General features: G+C 35.4%; 2 long non-coding RNA genes across 3 annotated transcripts in view; one reads left to right on the plus strand and one right to left on the minus strand.

Annotated features, from left to right (window-relative positions):
- LOC119867042 overlaps window positions 1–22,697 on the plus strand; it is a 134,989-nt gene that overhangs the window by 86,504 nt on the left and 25,788 nt on the right. The gene's annotated exons all lie outside the window — the stretch shown is intronic.
- On the minus strand, window positions 1,517–21,990 carry LOC111093428. Its single transcript, XR_005382153.1, has 3 exons — window positions 21,489–21,990; window positions 21,338–21,387; window positions 1,517–3,441 (listed from the first exon to the last, which is right to left on the minus strand). It is a non-coding gene; the product is annotated as an uncharacterized LOC111093428 (long non-coding RNA).

Genomic DNA, 22,697 nt, shown 5'->3' on the forward strand with positions numbered 1-22,697 from the left:
ATACATCAAGGTATAGTTGGCATCTGTTTAAGGGAAATACATCTCTGAAGGATAGGTAGGATGTAAAATATTTTTTTCCCATGATCAAAACATAATAAATAATTAGGGTCTTTCTGGTGAAAGAGAAGTTTTATCCTAAATTTTACAGAATTATTTTTTCTCCCAGTTATCTACTTAGTGTGTGCTAAGGCTGTTTAAAGCATTCTTCTAAAAAACTACCAAAACTGTGGTTAAAGACAGGAGTTAAATTCCTACAGCCTTTGTATAATCATTTGGTGCCCAATCAGTTTTACAAGGGAATATAAGTATTTGTGTATCTGTATGGAGGGTTAATACAAGTCATTTAACTCATTTCTTGGAAGGTGAGTCTAGTTAGTATTCCTTGATGTCCTAAGGTAATATTCATTTTTTTTCTCCTAGTAAGGTAGGAATTGCCATGATGTGTTTGGTCTTTCTCAATTACCCTGTAGGCCACTTGGGGTCTAATCTGGGGGGCGGAGGGCTATTCTACTCTTTTAGATCCAAGGAGGTACTATTGAAAAACAAGTTTTTAGGAGGTACCATGTTGCATGATTGACTGAATTTAAAATATTCAAGGGTAGGGATCCCTGGGTGGCGCAGCGGTTTAGCGCCTGCCTTTGGCTCAGGGCACGATCCTGGAGACCCGGGATCGAATCCCACATCGGGCTCCTGGTGCATGGAGCCTGCTTCTCCCTCTGCCTATGTCTCCGCCTCTCTCTCTCTCTCTGTGTGACTATCATAAATAAACTTTAAAAAAAAAAATATTCAAGGGTAATATTCAAGGGTAATATTCAAGGGTAATATTCAGAGGGTAGACTTAAAAAAAATTATAAGTAATTATAACCTACAGAAACAGAGACCCAAGACTGAGATCTTATCTTAAATAGTATAACTTTCCGTGTTCAATTTTAGGAGAACATATAATATTTGTGGAAATATTGCCTCTTCTTATATTCTTAAAAAAAAAACCCTTTTATTGCAATTTACAAGATAGTTGAGTGCCAATTACCAATGACATTTTCTTTTTAAAATTTTTTGCTGCCTTCAGCTAAATTGAAGTCCTCATTGTTGTTTATCTTCTCTTTATTGGCTCTCTTTTCATTAGAATGTAAGCATTGTGAACCGAAAAACAATTGTAGATGATCAAAGAATGTTTGTTGAAGTAATCATGCTGACTCAGTACTAGCGGTGTCCTCAGGAAACAGAATGTCGCTGTATCGTCTCCATTCTTATTTTATGCTCACCAAAGGGTTTTAAAGGATGAAGCCATCCCAAATCCGTGGTAGTGCCTTCTCATCAACATTCACGTTTAACATTACAGTTTATGGAATAGGATTGGTCTTTACAATCACACAGTTTTAAACATCTGCTCTACATTTATTATTGAATTAGCATGATGTTCCAGACAATTTGTTGAGTGCAGGGTAGGAGCAATTTCAAATTTGGAATACTACATACAAAGTTAATATTAATTTTTAGAGTCACTTTGTGTCTATCTTAGTTTTGCAGGATTCTGATTACTATCTACCTCTCTTGGTCTCTCCATCTCTGTCTCATTCTTAGTGGTCCCAAAAGAAACCACATTTTCTCTGCATGGCTTTCTGGCCATACCCATGCTTTAGAATGTTTCTGCAACGGTCCATTACCATACAGCTCAAATACATTGTGCATTTCCGACTTTGTCTTAATAGTATTTTTGTGAAGGATCAACCTAAGACAACTCCATGTTGATATTTTCCAACTGAAACTTTGTATTCAGCTAAATCCATTCTCTATGTTGGCTCATGCTCTATCTATCTCTCCTTCTATCTTTTATCTTTCATACTTTACTCACCTCCTCCTCTATGATTCTGTTGGCAACTCTTTGGATTCGTAAAATTAGGTTTTAGACTTGGCATGAAACTGAGGTCCACAAAGATTCTAACTGCTCAAGTTAAGAGGAAGTTTAGGGAATATCCTCATGTTATAGAAAATTCAGGATGCCTTAGTAGAGGAGCAAGTCTATCATCTTGTCTTGGAATTTCCAGTTCCTTGTCTTATGTATCCTCTTTCGGTCCATGTTGCCTGGTACACAGGAGGAAGTGAGTGCATGTTGAAATTGCCAAGAATTTTCATGCCGTATTTGAAGATACTTGACACAAGATGAGTTAAACTTCACCTTCCCAAACACAGATGTGCTTATTATACATCCTTTTCAACATGAAGAGGAGTTTCAATGTTCTAGAACTACATTTTGATAATTTCCTCTTCCCTGAGATTTTTTTGCTCTAGAGGAAAGAATCAGGACCCTATTTTTCTATTTCCCCTTAGACTGCTTCTAGGCAATTAGTATTAACATTAATATTCTCATGACTTGTTTATTAGAAGATGCAAGCTCATTTGCTAAGTAAGATTCTTTTGGAGAATCCCTGATGGTCTCCTACCTGTGGGAATTTGACAAGCCATTTTGGTAGTAGAAATTTAAGAAACACTATGCTAAAAGCATAAGATATATCACAAAATCATACACATAAAAACATACTTAAGAAGGGAAATAGAAATTCTCCATATTGACAAACCTGTTCACTATATTTTCACCAAGGTCTTTTATCATCTCTCTCACCAAATCCAATTTATCTCTGTGGGTTTTTTTGTTTTGTTTTGTTTTCAGTCACAGATGAGTATAATATCAGCTATTTGGCTGTCCACTTGAATTACTCAGTTTAGTATTGAACCAAATTTGTTTCTGACCACTGGGCACAGCAAGCATTCTAAAAGATGGACTTATAACAGATTGAATCAAAACTGTGGGAAAGGGAGGTGGAATTATCTAGCCACATTGATCAATGAGAATAGATGTAAAATAGGAGGGGGTTACTCTACTTTCAACTTGTGGCTTGAGAAAAATAATTCTAGTGTTTTTATTTGTAATTGGAAAAATCTTAGAATATAGACATGCACTTCTTGCCACATTTCCTTTCATGATAAATCTTTCATGTTTTTTTCCAGTTTATAAAGACAAAAGCTCACTATTTTAGGCTGAACTTTAAAAAGGATCTATACCTCTGTCGAGTCTAAGAATTCCAGGCTTCTGCTGTGTTTGGCCAGAAAACTTATTAGATCATTTTACTCGAAAGCGATAAAGTCCTTGAAATTTCACTGTCACAAATTCAAGTTTGTTAAAGACTAGCCAGTAGAAAAAAGCAAACCACCAAGGATATGTGGACACATGTATTTGTTTGCTAGTCAAAAGATTTTTTCTCTGTATAATAAACTGTTTAGGAAATGCTGTTAGAGGCAGCCCCGGTGGTGCAGCAGTTTAGCTCCGCCTTCAGCCCGCGGCATGATCCTGGAGACCCGGGATCGAGTCCCACGTCGGGCTCCCTGCATGGAGCCTGCTTCTCCCTCTGCCTGTGTCTCTGCCTCTCTCTATGTGTGTCTCTAATAAATAAATAAAATATTAAAAAAAAAGGAAATGCTGTTAGTGTTTGGATGACTCTTACAGGTTATAAAATCAAACTAGCCCACATTAATCCTAATAACTATCACCATGTAATTATTGCTTTGAAATTCCAATCAAGTGGAGAGACTCTTCAACTTGATTGAAGCTCCTTCGAATTGGTTGGTGAGAAGCTTCCTTCAAACGTTATGTCCTCCCTTCTTACTACTCATGTTGCTGATCACCATTTACAGGTAAAATAAACCATAGGAATGTTAATAAGGTTCAAAATAGCAAAAACAACTAAAAAACCATAAAACTCCAAAGAACAAACCAGTCACCAGCAAACCAAAGCATTTCGCTGACAGACACAGATGTACATTCTGGTTCTTTTTGATTTTCTGTTTGTCTGTTTTGATTTCAGCAAGTGGCAGCTTACCTAGCAATGATTCAAATGCAGAATAGAATTGGATCATACTATTTGTAATATTGCTTCCAGAGTTAGCAGCTTATTATTTCACAAATATATGATGAAAGTCACCAAAAAAAAACTTTGCTATTTTGCATCCTTCTGAATTTTGGAAAAAGAGACTTTCCTTTCTCTTTCTTTTTAAATCAGCAAAAACTATTCAAAGCCGTCTTATGTGAGCCCTGTACTTCGTACTGAGTGATGCAAAAGACATCACCTCTTACCTTAAGCAGGTTACAATCCTACTAGGTAGAAAGCACCTAGAACCAAAAGGAAAGCTAAGAAATGTAGTCAGTTCTAAGGGCTCCAGAGTGATACAAATGATACCCTCTTCAGAACCTCAGTAAATATTAGGGCTCTTTGCTGTGTGGCTTGGATCAACTGTGGAATCCTTTTTGAAGAGACATGTTTTGAGAATAATTCTGAAAGGAAGAGACAGAAAACCAACAAAGGCAAAAAAATCTCAGCAAACTCTATATGTCTGCCTCCAACCTCAGGACCATGGGAAAACACACATTTTTAGATAGAAAGAGTGGACCCGTGATGATTTGCCCCTGGACATCATAGGAATGATTGATGAGCAAAAAGAAGATTAATAGTCATTATATATTTCTTCTCTGGCTCTATTCAATCATTGATTTGATGATCCAAATCAAACCATGTGTCCAATGAATAATTATCTAGGTATAATATAAAATATTAGGGGCAGTATTGTATTTGTGGATGAGTAGAGACCTGTTTTCACATCTTACACATATCTATGGGAGGTGTCTACCAACACCCTTTTGATCTTTTCTGATGTACTTGTAATGCTATAGACCAAATGGGAGAGAAACACTTATAAAACACCATAAACTTTATGTAACAAACTTTTTAATTTCCCACTTATCCATTCCTAAAATCCTGCTCCTTTCCAATATTCCCCTGTCTCAGTAAATGGCACCAACCTCCCCCAAGTATCTCAAGTGTAAAACCTAAGTGTGATCTTGGGTTTCTCTCTTTTTCTGACACCCACATCCTTTCCATCAGCAAGACCTGCCAACTCTATTTTCAACTCTGTTCTAACATAACCACTTCTCTCTACCTCTAGGGCTACTACCACTCTTTCTTGAGCCACTGTCATCCCTTGTGAAGGCTGTGGAATAGCTTCTAACAGGTATTTCTGTTTCCAGTCTTCTAGAGTTAATTTCCTATACCTAAGTCTAGGTGATTTTTCAAAAAACCTAAATTAGATAAAGCTCTCCGATGGTTTCTCATCATAAAACAACAACCACCACTACCACCACCAACTCCTTACCCTTGCCTACTTGAGCCTGCATTATGAGATCTACCTACATTCTGACTTGATCTCCTACCACTCTTCCACTTGTGCATCCTGTCCTAGTGATGCTGACCTTCATGGAGTTTCTCTAAAATGCTATGATTCTTCTACCTGGGGATACTCTTCCACTCAACCTTCACGTGACTTTCTTCTTACTACACTCTGGCCATTACTAAATAGTATTTCTTCAGAAAGACTTCCTCTAACTTTCCAACCACTGCTTCCAACTCACTATTCTGTATTTCGTTACCCTGATTTGTTTTATGTCATAGTACTTGTTGATACCTGAGCTTATGTATTTGTCTAATTTTTTATTGTCTCTTTCTTTAATGTAAGGCCCTTAAGAGCAAGTAATCTCTCTCTTGCTCATCTCTAGCATCTAGGAAAATGAAGGCCACATAAGAAGTATTCTGCAAGTATTTAGTGAATAAATTTATTAAAGAAAGTGGAACATAGTTTGCAAGACTTCATTTAAAGGAGTGAGAAAGGGATGCCTGGATGGTTCAGTGGTTGAGCGCCTGCCTTCGGCCCAGGGCATGATCCTGGAGTCCTGGGATCGAGTCCCACATCAGGCTCCCTGCTTGGAGCCTGTGCATCTCTTTGTCTATGCCTCTGTCTGTCTCTCTCTCTGTGTTTCTCATGAATAAATAAATAATATCTTAAAAAAAATAAATGAGTGAGAAAATCTTTGTAGCCAGGAAGACTGGATCTAAGTCTAAGTTTAAACACATGCTTGCCATCTGGACTTGGGGAAATTACTAAACACCTGAATTTTCTTTTGGAAAAATGAGAATCATTAGGCTACTTTGTAGATAGAATTAGAGATAATGGACATAATGAATACAAGTGTTGGCCAACAGATAGATAATCACTGATTAATAATAATAATAATAATAATAATAATAAACATAAGGGTAATAACAAGTGCCCTGAATTCTAGGCTGGTTTACTTCACCAAAAAAGCATAAAGTGAAAATACCTACCCTTCAATTCATTATCATGGACTTCTATTAGATTCTTAAATACCCACCCTTGGGAAATAGAATAAGAACCATAGTTTAAATAGTTTAAACTCGTATGGGACACAGCAATGAAAAATACACAAGAGAGAACAATCTTACATTGGAAAAGAAATCGATCCAATGACCTAATGTATCTTTTTATTATTTCTAGGTTGAGTGTGTATGTTTAATTCATAGAATTCTTTACTGCTCCTATGTTGGAATACACTTAGATGAAAATTGCACTCCTTTCAGCAAAATTGGATTTAAAAAAACACACCAAGGATTTCAGTATTGAAAAGTTTTTCTATATAACATATTAAAGTTTATTGGCTAGATTAATCCCCCCCTTGTACTTTCTGTGAATTGTAAAATGGTGCTCTTTTCTCTGTGCAGATGACACATGCATACTTGCAAGTGTAATTGGAGTCATACTTATGGTTTGGTAAGCAGAGTATGGGTTGGATTTCAGCTTCACTCATCTCCCTGGCCATTGTCCCTCTTACAGGGCACAGCTCAAACAACCACATGAAGGGATTCTGTAAATATTAGATAATAAATACGGTAAGAGAATAGAATTCTGAATAGAGTGAACTGCATTTAGGTCATGATTCCTGCTCAGTTATGCTTTCCTTCAGTTGGAAATTTGAACAGTATGCAGAATAAAGGAGACATATGATTTCTACATCTAGAATCATGTCATATGTAATTGTGGATCACTGATCCACAATTTTGGATTATTATTAATCAAAAATCTGAAAAGCAGCATGCCTGTCAATATTTTAAAGTTAAAAAATATGTACATTAGTTAGTTGTGGTAAGAAGTTTCGCTAGCGAAGGGAGGAGGTGATTGAGAACTGAGTTTGAGTAATGGTTGCTTCTTCAGTATTCTTGCTAATTCTATTGATCTTTTCTGAGTGCCAATTTCTCTGGGACATTTCAAGGTATAAAAAAAATGTGTATAAACAGAGTCAGGCTTATGAAATTAACACCTGGGAGGGTGTTATCAGGTTACACTCCTATCGATGCCTTCACAATAACGAAGGCAGGTCAGAGAAAAGCCTAAATACTAACAAGTGGATTAGGAAAGTTTCATGTAGAACGTCCTTTAATAGGAGCATTTCAAGGGCAAGACCACTCTGTCATCTTACTATTATATCTTGATTTTGTGCATTAAGGCTGGTCCTTTAAATAACTGAGAGAACACAAAATTTCAGCTGTAATGAAACAACATGAACAAAGGCAGAGATGGAAAAGTGTGAGCCTCTTAAAGGAACAGCAAACAATACAGTTTGGCAGGAGGGCAGGGAACATACGTAGAAAGAAGAGGGTAGGTTGAGGTTTATAAGACTTAAAGGAGCCATGATATATATATACAGATTCCAGAGGAATTTTTTTTAATTTTCTTTTTTAAAGTGATATATTTCCTCTGAAAGCTTTTGCACATGACTAGGTCTATAATTTATAGTGAATAATTTATCTTATATATATAGAATGGACCACTTGAGCCAGGGAAAATAAGGATGGTATATAGGAGGATATTCTTATGTCATACCCCAGAGAAGCAATAAGGACTTAATGTAAGATAAAAGTGAAAATAATGGGGGGGCGCACACCTGGGTGGCTCAGGCAGTTAAGCATCTGACTCTGGATTTTGGCTCAGGTCATGATCCCAGGATCAGGAGATAGAGTCCCACATCTGGGTCTGCACTGGCCTTGGAGCCTGCTTAAGATTCTCTCTCTTCCTCTTCCTCTGCCACCCCACCCCCTGCTTTCTCTCTCTCTCTCTCTCTCGTTTTCTCTCTCTCTCTCTCTCTCTCTCTCAAAAAAAGTGAAAAGTGATGATAATGAAGACAAAGATTTGGCATGACTTAGAAACTTGACAAAAGCAAAAATGAAGAAGGAAGAGTAAAAGAGGACTCTGATATTTTGTACCTGAGTAAAGAAAAACGGTGTGATTTAAACTAAAAGACATGGTTTAGAACTAAGGGAATTTATAAAATATTTTTTTCTTAAGAACAAGGGCAAGCAGGTTTAGAATGTAAGAAAGTCTGAATTTAGATTTATGGTGGATTCTTAACTCCTTTACAACTTTTTGAGATAATATTACTTCTTGTTTATTCATTAAGCCCCAAGACATTTTATGTAGTCATATATTTATTCATATATTCCTGTTTTACTTTATTTCATATAATTTAATCAGATTTCATTTGCAAATGTAAGCGAACTCATGCATTTAATCAAGAGTAAGTAAAGGCATAACACTGAATTACACTCTTTTAGTGCTGATATTTGAATACCTGTCTCTTTTATCTATTTATTTATTTATTTTTAAAATTTTATTTATTTATTCGAGAAACAGAGAGAGAGGCAGAGACACAGGCAGAGGGAGAAGCAGGCTCCAGGCAAGGAGCCCAACGTGGGACTCGATCCTGGTCTCCAGGATAATGCCCTGGGCAGAAGGCGGTGCTAAACTGCTGAGCCACCAGGCTGCCCACCTGTCTGTTTTAGATATCTTGGAAATGTACTTCCCTTTTAATTCTCCCCTTGCAGGAATGGTTTACTTTTTAACTTGGTATTTCAAGATAATTTTAGGCCTATAGAAATGTTACAAAATAGTACATGGAGTGTATATAGATCCTTGACCCCAATTCCCCTAATGTTAATATCTTATATAGTTATAATACAATTATTAAAACAGGGAAATTAACATTGGTATTGCAGATTGATTTTAATGCTATTCATTTCTCAGTCATTTTTGTTAAAAAATGAATATAGGACAAAAAATATTATAAACTAGGGCAGCCCGGGTGGCTCAGCGGTTTAGCGCCACCTTCAGCCCAGGATGTGATTCTGGAGACCCAGGATAGAGTCCCACGTCAGGCTCTCTGCATGGAGCCTGCTTCTCCCTCTGCTTGTGTCTCTGCCTCTCTCTGTCTATCTGTCTCTCTCTTTCTGTGTCTCTCATGAATAAACAAAATCTTTTAAAAAATAAAAAACTGTTTATATGCTCTGAGTGTTATTTGAATCTTTTTTTTTAAAGATTTTATTTATTTATTCACGAGAGACACAGAGACAGAGAGAGACAGAGAGAGGCAGAGACACAGGCAGAGGGAGAAGCAGGCTCCATGCAGGGAGCCTGATGTGGGACTCGATCCCGGGTCTCCAGGATCAGGCCCTGGGCTGAAGGTGGCGATAAACCGCTGAGCCACCCAGGCTGCCCTTATTTTAATCTTTTAGCCAATGGGAGCTACTATGATGGACTGTACACTCTTAGCCAGTGATTATGATCACAACCTACTGTAAATGATCTTAGCAGTCTTTCATGGACTCCTTCTATGCTATTTATTTAGAATTCCAAAAAGAATTTTGACATTTTAACTGACATAAATGTTTGCAAATAATAGAAGTTTTTTTGGGGAAAAAAAACAACCAAAAGAAGGAGGGAAGGAAGGAAGGAAGGAAGGAAGGAAGGAAGGAAGGAAGGGGAAGGAGGATGGAATACATGAAGGGAGGGAGGAAAGCTGTACGTTAACGGGAATGAAATTAATTAATTAATGAATGCATCCCAAGGTAGGATTTTCTTTCTTTCTTCTTCCTCCTTCCTCCTCACCATCCTCCTCCTCCTCCTCTCCTCCTCCTCCTCCTCCCCTTCCTCCCCCCCTCCCTCCCTCCCCTCCCTCCCTCCCTCCCGCCAGCCCTCCTCCCCCATAAGAAAGAAAGAAAGAAAGAAAAAAGAAAGAAATTAAACAGACGAATAAGCTGAGAAAGTAATGCCGGATGTAAAATGTCAAGTTTGGTAGTGGCTGGGAACACCATCAAAAAGATGGTTAGGACAGTGGAAACAGATTAGTGGGCAATTAAGGATTGATGGAAATTCTTTGACATTATTAAGAGCATTATTCATATCCCTGGAGCCTAGAAGGAGTGGCCAACAATCTGCAAGAAAAAAGGAAATGAGATTTACGTCTGGTGAGGATTTTTATAAACTTCAAATAGAAAATTTCTGAGGTGCAGAGTTTTTGGCCTGGCGTCAATCCACTCCAGTTGGACTTCCAGCCCTAGTTCACCTCCCGCCCTTGTTAAATACTCTCATCCACCCAATTACTTAAGCCCAAACCCCATAATTCATACTTGACCTCTCTTTCTATAATTCTCAAAATCTGATTCATCAACAAGTGCTATTATACTTTTCTTCATACATATATTTTTAAACCATTTCATTCTGTTCATCTCAACTGCTATCACCCCAGAGTGTAGCTCTCTCCTCTCTCACCAGAACTATTGTAATAGCACCCCAACTGTTCTCTTGGACTTTATCCTTTAATCTCTTCCCCCATAAAGAAGCCAAGTTTATACTTTTAAATCACAAATCTCATCATGTCACTCCTCTTAAAACTTTACAAGTTCTTTCCATTGCACATGGATTGAAAACTTTCTTTAAAAAAACAAAGGTGGGCAGCCTGGGGGGCTCAGTGGTTTAGTGCCATGTTCAGCCCAGAGTGTGATCCTGGAGACCCAAGATTGAGTCCCATGTCAGGCTCTCTGCTGGAGGGATCCTGCTTTTCCCGCTGCCTGTGTCTCTGCCTCTCTCTCTCTCTCTGTCTCATGAATAAATAAATAAAATCTTAAAAAATAAAAAAACAAAAGGGGGCACCTGGGTGGCTCAGTGGTTGAGCTCCTGTTTTGGCTCAGGTCATGATCCTCGGGTCCTGGGATGGAATCCCACATGAGGCTCCCTGCATGGAGCCTGCTCCTCCCTCTTCCTATGTCCCTGCCTCTCCCTGTGTCACTCATGAATAAATAAATAAAATCTTTATAAATAAATAAATAAAAGGCCCCAAATGCATCCACACAATGGAATATTATTCAATGCTAAAAAGAAATGAGCTACCAAGTCGTGAAAGGACATGGCAGAAACTTGCATATATATTACTTAGTGGAAGAAGCCAATCTGAAAAGGCTACGTACATAGAGCACTGAAGATTTTTAGGGCAGTGAAAGTTATCTGTATGATGCTATAATGGTGGATACCTGTCATTAGGCATTTGTCCAAAAGCATAGAATGCTCAACAGGAACAATGAACTCTAATGGACTTTGGTTTATAATGATGTGTCAAGGTAGGCCCATCAGTTATGAAAAAAAAAAAAAAAGGACCATTTTGGTGAATAATATTGATAATGAGGGAAACTATGCATCTGTGCGGGCAGGGATATATGGGAAATCTCTATTCCTTCCACTTAATTTTGCTGTGAACCCAAAACTGCTCTAAAATATAGTCTAATTTTTAAAAATAGACCAGCTCTACATTAACTGGCTACTGCCTATCCCTCTAAACTCATCTCTCCTTTTACCCAGAATGGGATCCACTGCAGGTATGGTATCTGTGGCCCAGGAAACAGAAAGAAGAACTTTTACACCTTTTATACCCACCTCAGGCTTGCATTCCTCCTCCAGCATCTTCTTTTTTTTTTTTTTAAAGATTTTATTTATTTATTCATGATACAGAGAGAGAGAGAGAGAGAGAGAGAGAGAGAGGCAGATACATAGGCAGAGAAAGAAGCAGGCTTTATGCAGGGAACCCGATTTGGGACTTGATCCTGGAACTCCAGGATCATGTCCTGGGCCAAAGGCAGAACTCAACCACTGAACCACCCAGGTGTCCCTTCCAGCATCTTCTTAAGGGTAGTTTCTACTACATAGTGTCAAAGCTATAGTAGAGATTAGTGAGGGTCCAAGAAATACTCATTTTACTGTTATTGTCTTAAGTGGGCTTCCCATTGTCTAAGCGGTTGTCTAAAGCTCATGGGGTGCTTTTGAATGTACGTCAGAGATCCCTATTGGGAATATTCTACTATGCTTCCTGTGCATTGGATAATAGATTTTCATCTCATAGCTGTGCCATCCTCAGTTCGTCTTTTGAGGTATTTACTCCACTCAACCTCCCTCATGGCATCTACCATCCTTTCAAGTGCTTCTTCTGGCAGTTTCTTTTCATGGTTGGAACTGAACTGCCTTGGTCCACAGGCCATACTCCTTCATGCATTCTTTGCATCTACAAGCTCTGGAAATTCAACCAGATGTCAACCTTGGAGGAAGTTCTCCTTTGATCTGACCCTAAAGCAGCTAGCTCATGAATGTGTAATGTGTAAAGCAGCTAGTAATGAATGTGTCACTTACGTAGTCCCCACAAGAGCGTTTCCATTCTGTCTCCCAACTTTAGCTCTCCAATTGGTCTGAAACTCCATCACTCAAATTGATTGGAGGAGCAGTTACAGTGCTCCCCAAAACAGTCTTTGGAAAATACTCTCATATCTCCTTATTCTGAGCCTTTTATAGTTTCACTGGTACCTACAATGAAGTTGCTACTAGGAAGTCTGTCTTGAAACTCACTTTGTGGTCTAATATCCCTTATATACTGTTACCCCAGTAAAACCTTTTCATGTAATGCATTGATATGTACGTAAAGTAGATAAGATCTTATATAAAGTGACAATTTTGACTGTCTGGTTTTAAATTAGATTTTTCACATTGAACATTTAAAGACATTTCAATATATAAAGATTAGTATAGATGTCCTATATCAAAATTTTTTTAAAGGAAACCAAAATATTGAATGCATTTATAAAAGCACACTCTCAACATTAAGTAAAAAGTTCTACATGTAAGTGCATTAAGCATTCGTTGAAGCCTAATTTCCTCTTATACCTGGTTAAATATAGATCTTCTGGAAGGAATGATCTGTATATTATTCTTTTAAAAGGTGTAAGATATTTGCTTGGGGAAAACTTCACTAACAAGAAGCCCCAATTAAAAATGTCAACTACAGTACTTTCATGGTAAGTTTAAAGCATGTTACTCTTAGTCATGTGTTTTAATATCTAGAATTTACAGTGCTGTAATTATTTGTCATTAAGGGGCTTAAAAAGTACAATGAAGCTTGTGATTAAACATTTCAGCAGAAACACCTTGTAATTTAGCTTAATAGTTGTGCTTTATTAATTTTCAAAGTTGTGGCCTTGGCCACAGCTTATTAATGATGACTCCAACTGCTTATCCGATCTTTAGAGCTCTTCTCCTTTTGGTTTAATGAACATATTTTATCTTCCCTAAATAGGTCTAATCAGTTAACTTTTAAAAGTTATTACAAACTTAAAGGATATTTTAATTAACTATTACTCATAGAGAACAATTACTCATTGTTCAGTAGAGAATAGTATTACATTTACTTGTAACATAAAGTAACCTACATGTGTGTGCTATTCAACTGGTTCAATTGCGAACAAACTGAAAATACCTGATTCAGTGTTTCTAATGCATAGAGTGATGCCCTTAAACTTTTCAATTAAATACTTAAACACATATAAAATTAAATAAAATCTTATCAGTGAATTATTTTGCCATGTGAGTATACAAACTCAGGGAATATAACTATTCTTGATAGAAAATATTACATATGTTTCCAGAATCATGTACCTTACCCGATAACCAGAGTAACCAAGTTAACACTGGCTTTTAGGAAGCTCCTTGTTTCATTAGCTTCTGGGAACAAAATCCAAAAACAAATATCCCAAGCATGCAGCTTTCAGTTAAGAAAAATGAGGAAGCCTGAATTATTCACCAAATAATGATGTGGGAATTATTATTTGATATTGTTAAGAACTACTGCTTAATGCATTTCATTACAATTGATAGTCTCCAAATCTAGGAAGGTTAAAAAATATGTATTTCAATATCTCATTCCTAAGAGACTCTGCCTCAGGAGTTATCCACTGCCCTGAGAATAAATTCAAACTCTTCTCTATGGCCTTATAAGTCTGTGAGGGATAAGTTTCTTACTCTCCTATCCCAAAGGCCTCAAGTCACTCCTCTCCTGCTCTCTGGTTATGCTCTAGGAGCGATGGTCTACTTTTATTGCTTCTCATATACTTAGTCTTTCTGCGCTGGGTCCCTCACACAACCTATTCTTTCTAGTGGAGAAACTATACATTGTTCTTCCCTTGCCTGGTCATTCTCATTTTTCAAACATCATTTCACATATTGCTTCTGGAGACCTTTCCCCTTGACCTTTTCTGACTATCTTATCTATGTAGGAACTCTTTCTTCTTCTTCCAGCTCTCATTGTTCTCCATCATAACACATAATCCTCTTAAAAAGTTATTTAAAAAAGCAATTGTTTAAAAAATTGTAATTACACACTTAGCACTTGGAATGGTGCTAAATAGGGTTGCAACAAATATGCATTGAATATATCAGTGTCTTCAAAACCTGGGAAAGCACAAAGGCAATAAAAAAATGTTAGTCGAAAGAGTGAATATATCTAAGACCAAAGGACTACTTGACAGAAAACATTGTCAATATCTATTTCACTTTATGAGTAATTTTAGAAATGTCTTTTTGAGAGCAGACTTCTATTAAATGATTCACACCCCCAAAGAACAGTTCCCAATTTATTGCAAGTTTACATTGTTTATAATATTAATCTTTCAAGCTATTATACCTTTTTTTGGTCTCAACCTATGGAAGAATTAATAGTCTTTAGAAATACTATATTTTAAAGTTCATCCAACCTTTTTTAAAGTAAAAAATGGGCTTAGAAGTCTATGATTTTTTCCATTTTTAAAATAGCATTTCAGAATTAAATATACACAACTGAAGAATGTTGACTTTTGATAGCAAAAATTATACTGTAAGTATCTCAATTGTATTTTTTATTATTTCTATTTATTTTATTATTTTTTGAAGATTTATTTATTGAAGAATGAGGGAGAGTACACATGAGCAGGGGAGGGGCAGAGGGAGAGGGAAAGAATCTCAAGCAGACTCCCCACCAAGCACGGATCCCAATGGAGGGCTCAGTCTCACCACCCTGAGATCACGACCTGAGTCGAAATTAAGAGTCAGGCATTTAAATGACCAAACCATCCAGGTGCCCCATCAACTATATATTTTAAATTATTAAATAGAGAAATTGAGAAGTATGAGCTCCTAGCAATAGATTTGAACTTGAGATTTTGCTTTGAGAAATAATGTTAACTAAGATATATTTTTCCTCAAAACCACAGTGACACATATTTTCTTTGATTAGAGAACAGCATAGCTGATAGGTAGGGTTTCCACCTGCAGTCCAGATCAACAATAAAAGCATATAAAGTATTCATTGCCTCTTAAGACATACTAAGCATATTATAACCATATTTAGTATGGGCCTATAATTTTGTGACACATATTACATATAAAATTTTGACATTTAAAAACTATATTTTACATCATTTATTTTTAGATATTTAGTAATTTAAACTCATTACTTTTACCAAAATGTAATGCATCCAATAGAAAACTAACAGTAGGGGCACCTGGGTGGCTCAGTGATTGAGCTTCTGTCTTCATCTCAGGACATGGTCCCCGGGTCCTGGGATCAAGTCCTGCATCCAGCTCCCAGTGGGGAGCCTGCTTCTCTCTCTGCCTATGTATCTTCTTCTCTCTCCCTGTGTCTCTTCATGAATAAATAACCAAAATCTTTAAAAACATATTTAAAAAAAGAAAACTAATAGTAAATTATATTGATTGGTTTTCTTAAAAATCCCTTTAGTATAAAAGTATTATGTATTGTATCATTTGATAAATGAAAACTGAGCTTCCACAAACAAATTTAAATGTAAACAGAAAAAAAAGTTACATTTTAGTCCTATTTTTTTCAAGTGTTAAGTAAAAATAAAGAAAATAAGGAAATACAGCTAATGATTCTGATCTTCCTTTAGGAAGTCCGGCATTCCAGGCAAACTCAGAATATAAAGGATGAGTCCATTTCTGAATTTTCAGCAAGTTCAGCTGTCCTTTACAAGGATAAATGTTGGAGTTGAATACAAAATTTAAAATTAGGAGCCCCTGGGTGGCTCAGTCGGTTGTGTCCAACTCTTGATTTAGGCTCAGGTCATGCCCTCAGGGTTGTGAAATTGATCCTCACATCAGACTCACTCTGTACTGGGGATGGAGTCTGTTAAAAATTTATTTCCTTCTCTCTTTAAAAAAAAAAAAGTAAAGAAAATGTTGAATACTATGATACCATATCAGGAATGCAAATTTAAAGGCTATAGTTTTTAGGAACTCCCTGTGTGTCTTTACAAACATTTAAAAACAACAGGACAATTAAAGTAAAAACCAATAAACGTATAAAGATCAGCACAAAGGTTATTTAGTTCACTTGCCTGGGCTTACACATTAAGGTGATCTCCATCTTCCTTTTAAGTTTTGGCCTACATATTTGAAATGACCTTTTTTCTTTTTCAAGTACTTGTATTACAAATGGTCCAAGCCAAACCTCACTCTGAAATGACTCCATCTGCCCTGGTCCTTCCTGCTGTCTTCTTAGTTGCCACCGGAGGCTTGGTCTACCCATCTTGAACCTCTGCATTCCAAATTTACTCAAAATTCACTGGGGCCCAGAGCATGATTTGTTCAAGCTGTCTGTAAGTGTGGTGCTTGCAGGGTCTGAACAGGGTAGCCTGGCAGGTGGACCAGAGGGCAGGGAAATAGGGTTAGATGCTTTCAGTGGTGAAAGGCATTGAAAACCAGAAAACAAAACTATACAGTAGTCTGTACAAGAGTCTGAAGGCCACTCAAGGCCATCAGAAATTGAGTAATGGAGGTAGAGAAGAATGTCTTCTAGGCGGTGACAGTCTCTCTGGAGACTTTGACTCTGGGTTCATTGGCCTGTGCTTGTTTATGCAAGGAGTATAGCACTAAACACACCCCTTTCTGTTCTGAAACATTTAAGACCCCTTAGAACATATGGGAGTACCCTCATGTCTTGGAGCTTATTTATAGGCTGTGTTTGGGGAGAGTTCAGTCCTAGGAACTACTTCTTGTCACTAAAAAGGGAATTCATTAACAACAGTTACAATACTGAATGGTGACAGGGAAGCATGTTCTCAGATTTGCAGAAAGAATGAAATGTTGACACTAAATTTGAAATATATTTCACTAAGTGGAGGAAACTTTTCCAAACTCCAAAATTTCAAGATCATGCAATTTGCATCCATGACACAGTCTTTTTAATGAAACAACCAAGAGTGAGTTGATTTGAATTTGAATAATCCCTATTATTTGGAAGGGGAGAATGCATTTTGAATAAACATGTATTTTAAAGATTATATCTGAGAGAATTGTAAATCATGCTCTTGAGGACATCCATTTACTATATGTTTGAGGAAATCAGAAGACTATGTAAAATGAAATGTTTAAACCCGACGTGAAAAAAGGAAAATATCCTCATTTATAAAATAAAGAGAAAATAATTCATTCAACTACCACTAGTGTTGGTGTACAGTGGCTTAGCTTGTGCTTTTAAGTTATAAACATGAATATTATCTTAATTTTAGTGTTTAAAAGTAATTGAAGTGATGATTCTATTATGTGTAAAAGGAGTACACAGTGGATGTATTTCTTTTGTTTACTGAGCTATGCTTTGTGCAAGAAAACTCCTAGTAGCAAAAATCTTGGTAATTTTGAGGCATTAGATAAGATTGATAAAAAAAAATGTCAGTTATTGAGAGAAGAGAGGAAGGTGACATTTGAATTTAGGATTTCCTATGCTAATTTCAAGGCAGAATTTTTGGTATGTACAGCCTTTTTCTTGAAATATCAAAATGGCTCTATAATAATGTTTGTTCACATTAGGGACACTATACAGAGAATCCTTCCTTTTAAGGTTTTTATTGTTTAAGAAAAATGATTTTTTTAAAAATGCGACTTTGACAGAAATGGTACTTTTATCTTTGGGTGGATTCTGCATTGCAAAACCAGCTTAGGTATGTTTGCTTTAAGTGACCATGTACACTAATTAGAAAGAAAACAGTTCACCAGGAGCTATATCAAATAGAGCCCTGCAAATGGTATGAGCTTTTTCCAAGGATCCATATTGTCCTTGGACTTGGCTGTTGTATTATACTTTAAATGGAATTGATTGTGTGGTTGTAATGAAAGTAACAGATTGATTTCTATCCAGTGTTACAAAGAGTAAATAGAAAAATGTTCCTGTCTTGACCTGCATTCATAACCAATGGGATTTGCTGGCTTTAGACCCAATCCTTAATAAGAGATAAGATGCAAATGTAATAAAACTGGCTTCTAAGTTTAAGGATCTTTTCAATGCTCATCAAAGATGTTTCTTGTTGAATTTAGATGTGTTTGTATTGATTAGATCACAATCACCTAGGAAATGTTACTTTCTTTAAATGCTATTCATGATTTATCATGTAATTAGCATTCATATATGGCTTTATAAACATATTAAGATTATTGCAGTGGGGGTTATGACACAGTGGTATACATTTTAACTGTCCTTAAAATTGAATTGCCTTTTTTAGTTACTTAAGTAAATGATGATTGTTTAAGTTTGGATCCATTTGACTCTTTTAGGTTAACAAACAGTTTGAGCTGTGGAGTAATTTTTGCATTGCAATATATTAGGAAAGGTGTAACATTAGTATAACGTAGTAGTATTTCTTCTGAAGGATTATTTCTGCTACATATTCATTCAGTATTGTTGTTGTATTATTTATTAAGTTATGAAATACTTGTTTCCTAGAGTGAACTATTAGTTTTTTTTCCTCCATTGTGATCATTGAGAAGATAATCAAACATGAGCACTATCATCAGATTTTTTATTCTAGTATTCAGGATTTTATGAGGCATTTTCCCCTATTCAGCCTTCTGTAAATAAAACTCAAGCCCACAAAACAAGGAATCTAAATATGAAGTACAGTTGGTGACTTACTTTGCTATAAATGAAGGAATGCAAAAAAAAAAAAAATCTAACAATTCATTTGTAAGCAACAGTTTCTTCACACATTATGTGACTTTTTTGGGATTTGTTTTATGTTTTGAGTAAAACAGTTTAGTATAATGATGCCTAGATGAGACAAAACAAAACATAACAAAATTAAAAAAAAAACCCAACAACTAACACATTTGACTGCCTATGTTTCTCAGTTGTAGCTTCCAAGAGCCCTCTATTCTCCAGCCCACTTGATACCCTGCAGGTTGTGGCAGACAATTCACAGGAAAGGCTTAGACATCGAGCTTGCACGCTTCTTGACTCCATTTTAAACCTTTTGTTCACACCAGGGTGGCATTTTTTCACACCGCATGTGGCAGTTTTGACTCCTATCCAACTTGTCTTATAAAATCAAAGTCTGTGATTTTTTTTACATTCACAGGGCTGCTTCCTGAACTGCTACTGCTGTTTGTGTCTTTCCTAGTGATTGGTGCAGAAGTTTATAGCAAAATGTGTTTTAGGGAGGGGGAGGAAGAAGAAAGCGATATGAAAAATGTTCTGGCCTAAAACACAGGAAGTAAATTTTAAATAAAACAGATGGACTCTGCAAAGATCGTACATGAAAATCTGATATACTTACCCCTATTTTTATTATTTTTGTGACACTGTTGAACACACATCTTAATTTAAAAATAAATATAATGATATCACTTTCAAGTTACATGATGTTATTTAAAAAAAAACTTGTCATGTCATTGCAAAAGAAATCTCATCCTTAGACTAATATAATGATTTTCCTATAATATTTTATAATATTCAGTGAGTGCTAATGAATTTTGCTTTTATATATGATCATTCAACATATCCCATTGGATTTTAAGTTCAACTATGCATAAAATAAAACCTATTATCTAAAAGATTTATACTGTGAACATTTAAATAATTTCTGTATCAACTTCTTCATTCTTAAAGTTTTCTTCTTTCCTCTCTGTTTAATTAAAAATATTGCTTTAGTCCTCATTAATTGCATTCATATGCTATAATACTAAACACACAGGTTATTTCAAATGATATAAAGCAATAATTTGAAATAAGAGCAGTAGTGGAAAATTTTACCGAATGCAAAAGGTGTGTTCGTTGGCATGTTTTTACAGAGTAAATATTAGCAGGGTTATAAAAACTACAAATCGGAAATCTCTGTAGATGATCTGGCAATAATAAATACATATATTTTTATACTTTCACTTTGAAATTCTTATATTGTTTAAAGACTATTTCTTATATTAGCAAAAACATAAAAGAATATTCTAATAAATTCTCTAATATGTGATTTGCTTCAGTACTTTTTTTGTAGGGAGTATAGGGAAAGCTTTCTATTCCAATTAACAGATAATTATATGATCTATATTTTCTGAAATTTTAGAATAGTTCATTCTTTATTTTTAAGTTACTGTTGTTTTGAACACTAACAATTCAATCACAGTATAAACAGAAATGAAAAATCGGTTAATAGAAGCAAAGGTTTAATGTAAGTAACAAGTATTTGTTAACTGTGTTAACGATTTTAAGAGGAAAGAATCTGATTGCATATTTTATAAAATTTCTATCTACAAAGCCAACTTAAATAGGCAAAATCATTTAGGTTAATATAAGCCATATATTAGACATACAGAAAAGAACTATATTATTGTGTTTTAAATATATATTTACGAAAGAAAAAATATAGATTATGATTTTTATGTCTTCTTCCAGGAAATACCTACATAAATTCATTGTACCTGAATTATTCATTACAATATTTGAAATCTGAAATATATCCATTATATTGAGAAAGACTTCAATTTAGAATTTGGATTTTTTTCACTTTCTGGAATAACAAACCGTGATTGACAAGAACATAGCAGAAAAATAGCACTTTGTTGTAAGTTCTGTAACAGTAGATGTGCTAGCAGAGAGAACAACTGCTTACTTTTCCTTTTACATATAGAACACTACTTCAACTAAAACCCTTATGAAGTATTTGAAAATAAAGCAAAAGGAATTTTTTTTCAGGAATAACAGAATCAAAATTGTTAATGTAAATCAGAATCCATTTAAAACAAATGAAATGCAGTGGAAGTCTGGAATTTTCTTATGATGCATAGATGTTTATCAAGTCCAATTTTTTTGCCCATCTTTTAGTTAATTTAAAATCTGATCTCATTAGAAAGAGAAAGAAAAAAATATTTATATGTGAATACAAGAATTCTTAAAGATCAAATAGAAGCCCTGTCACTGAAAACAAAACAAACAATTGAAAGCAAATGAAATATCCAAATAAACACATACCTACTTAATTGAAGTTTAGTATCAAGCTCTCATATAAAACTAAACAGCATCTGGAAATCGAGCAAACCATTTGAGATTAACACTATGAAAGACAAAAATAATCATTATCTAGAGAAATGTAAATTAAGTTTATGAAATAAAATTTACCTACTTTTGCAGCTCATATGTTTGTTGAAAAAAAGTATGACTTTATTTCATGTGCATGCCAAAGAATGTAGAAATATATTAACTCATCATTTCTCATTCTCTACTATAGAAAAACCCAACTTTTATTGCTTTAAGTTTCTGATTTCCTGCCCTCCCCACCTACTCCCTCCGCTTCTCCAGATTGTCTTCTGTCCAGCATCTCTTCTATTTGAGGTGAACAAAATAAGACCCCCAAACACACCACACACACACACACACACACACACACACACAAAATAACCACCACCCGGCTGAAGAGAAACAGGTTTTCTGTCTTTGGCCGGTCCTTATATGTTAATAAAATCAGCTCAAACATTCTTCCACCAAATTCAGCTTGGAAGTAATCCTCCTCTACTTAAGGCTGGATGAAAAGAGTACTCATTGTGAATTATGTTTCATCTGTCACAATAACCTTCTTTATTCTTCCACGGACCTCCCCTTTGCCTGTGGCAATTAGAGAAAATAGGTATGCCTTGAAGTAGGAGATAGTGGTTTTTTTTTTTTTTAAACAAAACAAAACAAAACTGGTGACACACAGACAATGCTTGCTAAGCAGTATACTGAAGATAAGCAGATGAGGCGTTTTGAAGTGGCTGATTATTGTTAATGTCAGTTATTGAGGACAAGCAGTGAATTGTCATTGTATTCAAAATGAAAGGTAGACAACATATTTTCATATCACATATTTTCTAATTAAATCATCTCATAAGATACGTATTATAAATCTATGGTATTTGTTTAACATCCCAAATCACAGTAATCAATTTATATGCCTTAAAGTATATTTCAATACCCCAGAAAAACATTTTTTAAACAAATTTTTAAAAGGGGTAAAACAAAGACAATTTTTCCTTTTAACAGATTTTATCAAACATTTTGTTTAACTTAAAAATCAATGTGATTATTTGATTTACTTACTCTTACAAATCACTGAAATTACCTTGAGGCAGTTCAAGTTCACCTTTCTGGAATTAAACCTGTTAAATAATAGACATCATCTAATCATCTTCTTAGAAAGATATCTCAACTTTTTTGGCTTAACAGGGTACATTTACACCACATGTAGTTACGGATAAATTAAGCTAGGAGATCTTAAAAAGCTACAAAAGAAAAAGAAAAAAAAAAAAACAAACCCATAGTTGACAGAAAAGAAAATACTCCTTCTAGTAGCAAA

Source organism: Canis lupus, chromosome 31, assembly GCF_011100685.1.
Source record: "Canis lupus familiaris isolate Mischka breed German Shepherd chromosome 31, alternate assembly UU_Cfam_GSD_1.0, whole genome shotgun sequence".
Taxonomy (NCBI): domain Eukaryota; kingdom Metazoa; phylum Chordata; class Mammalia; order Carnivora; family Canidae; genus Canis; species Canis lupus.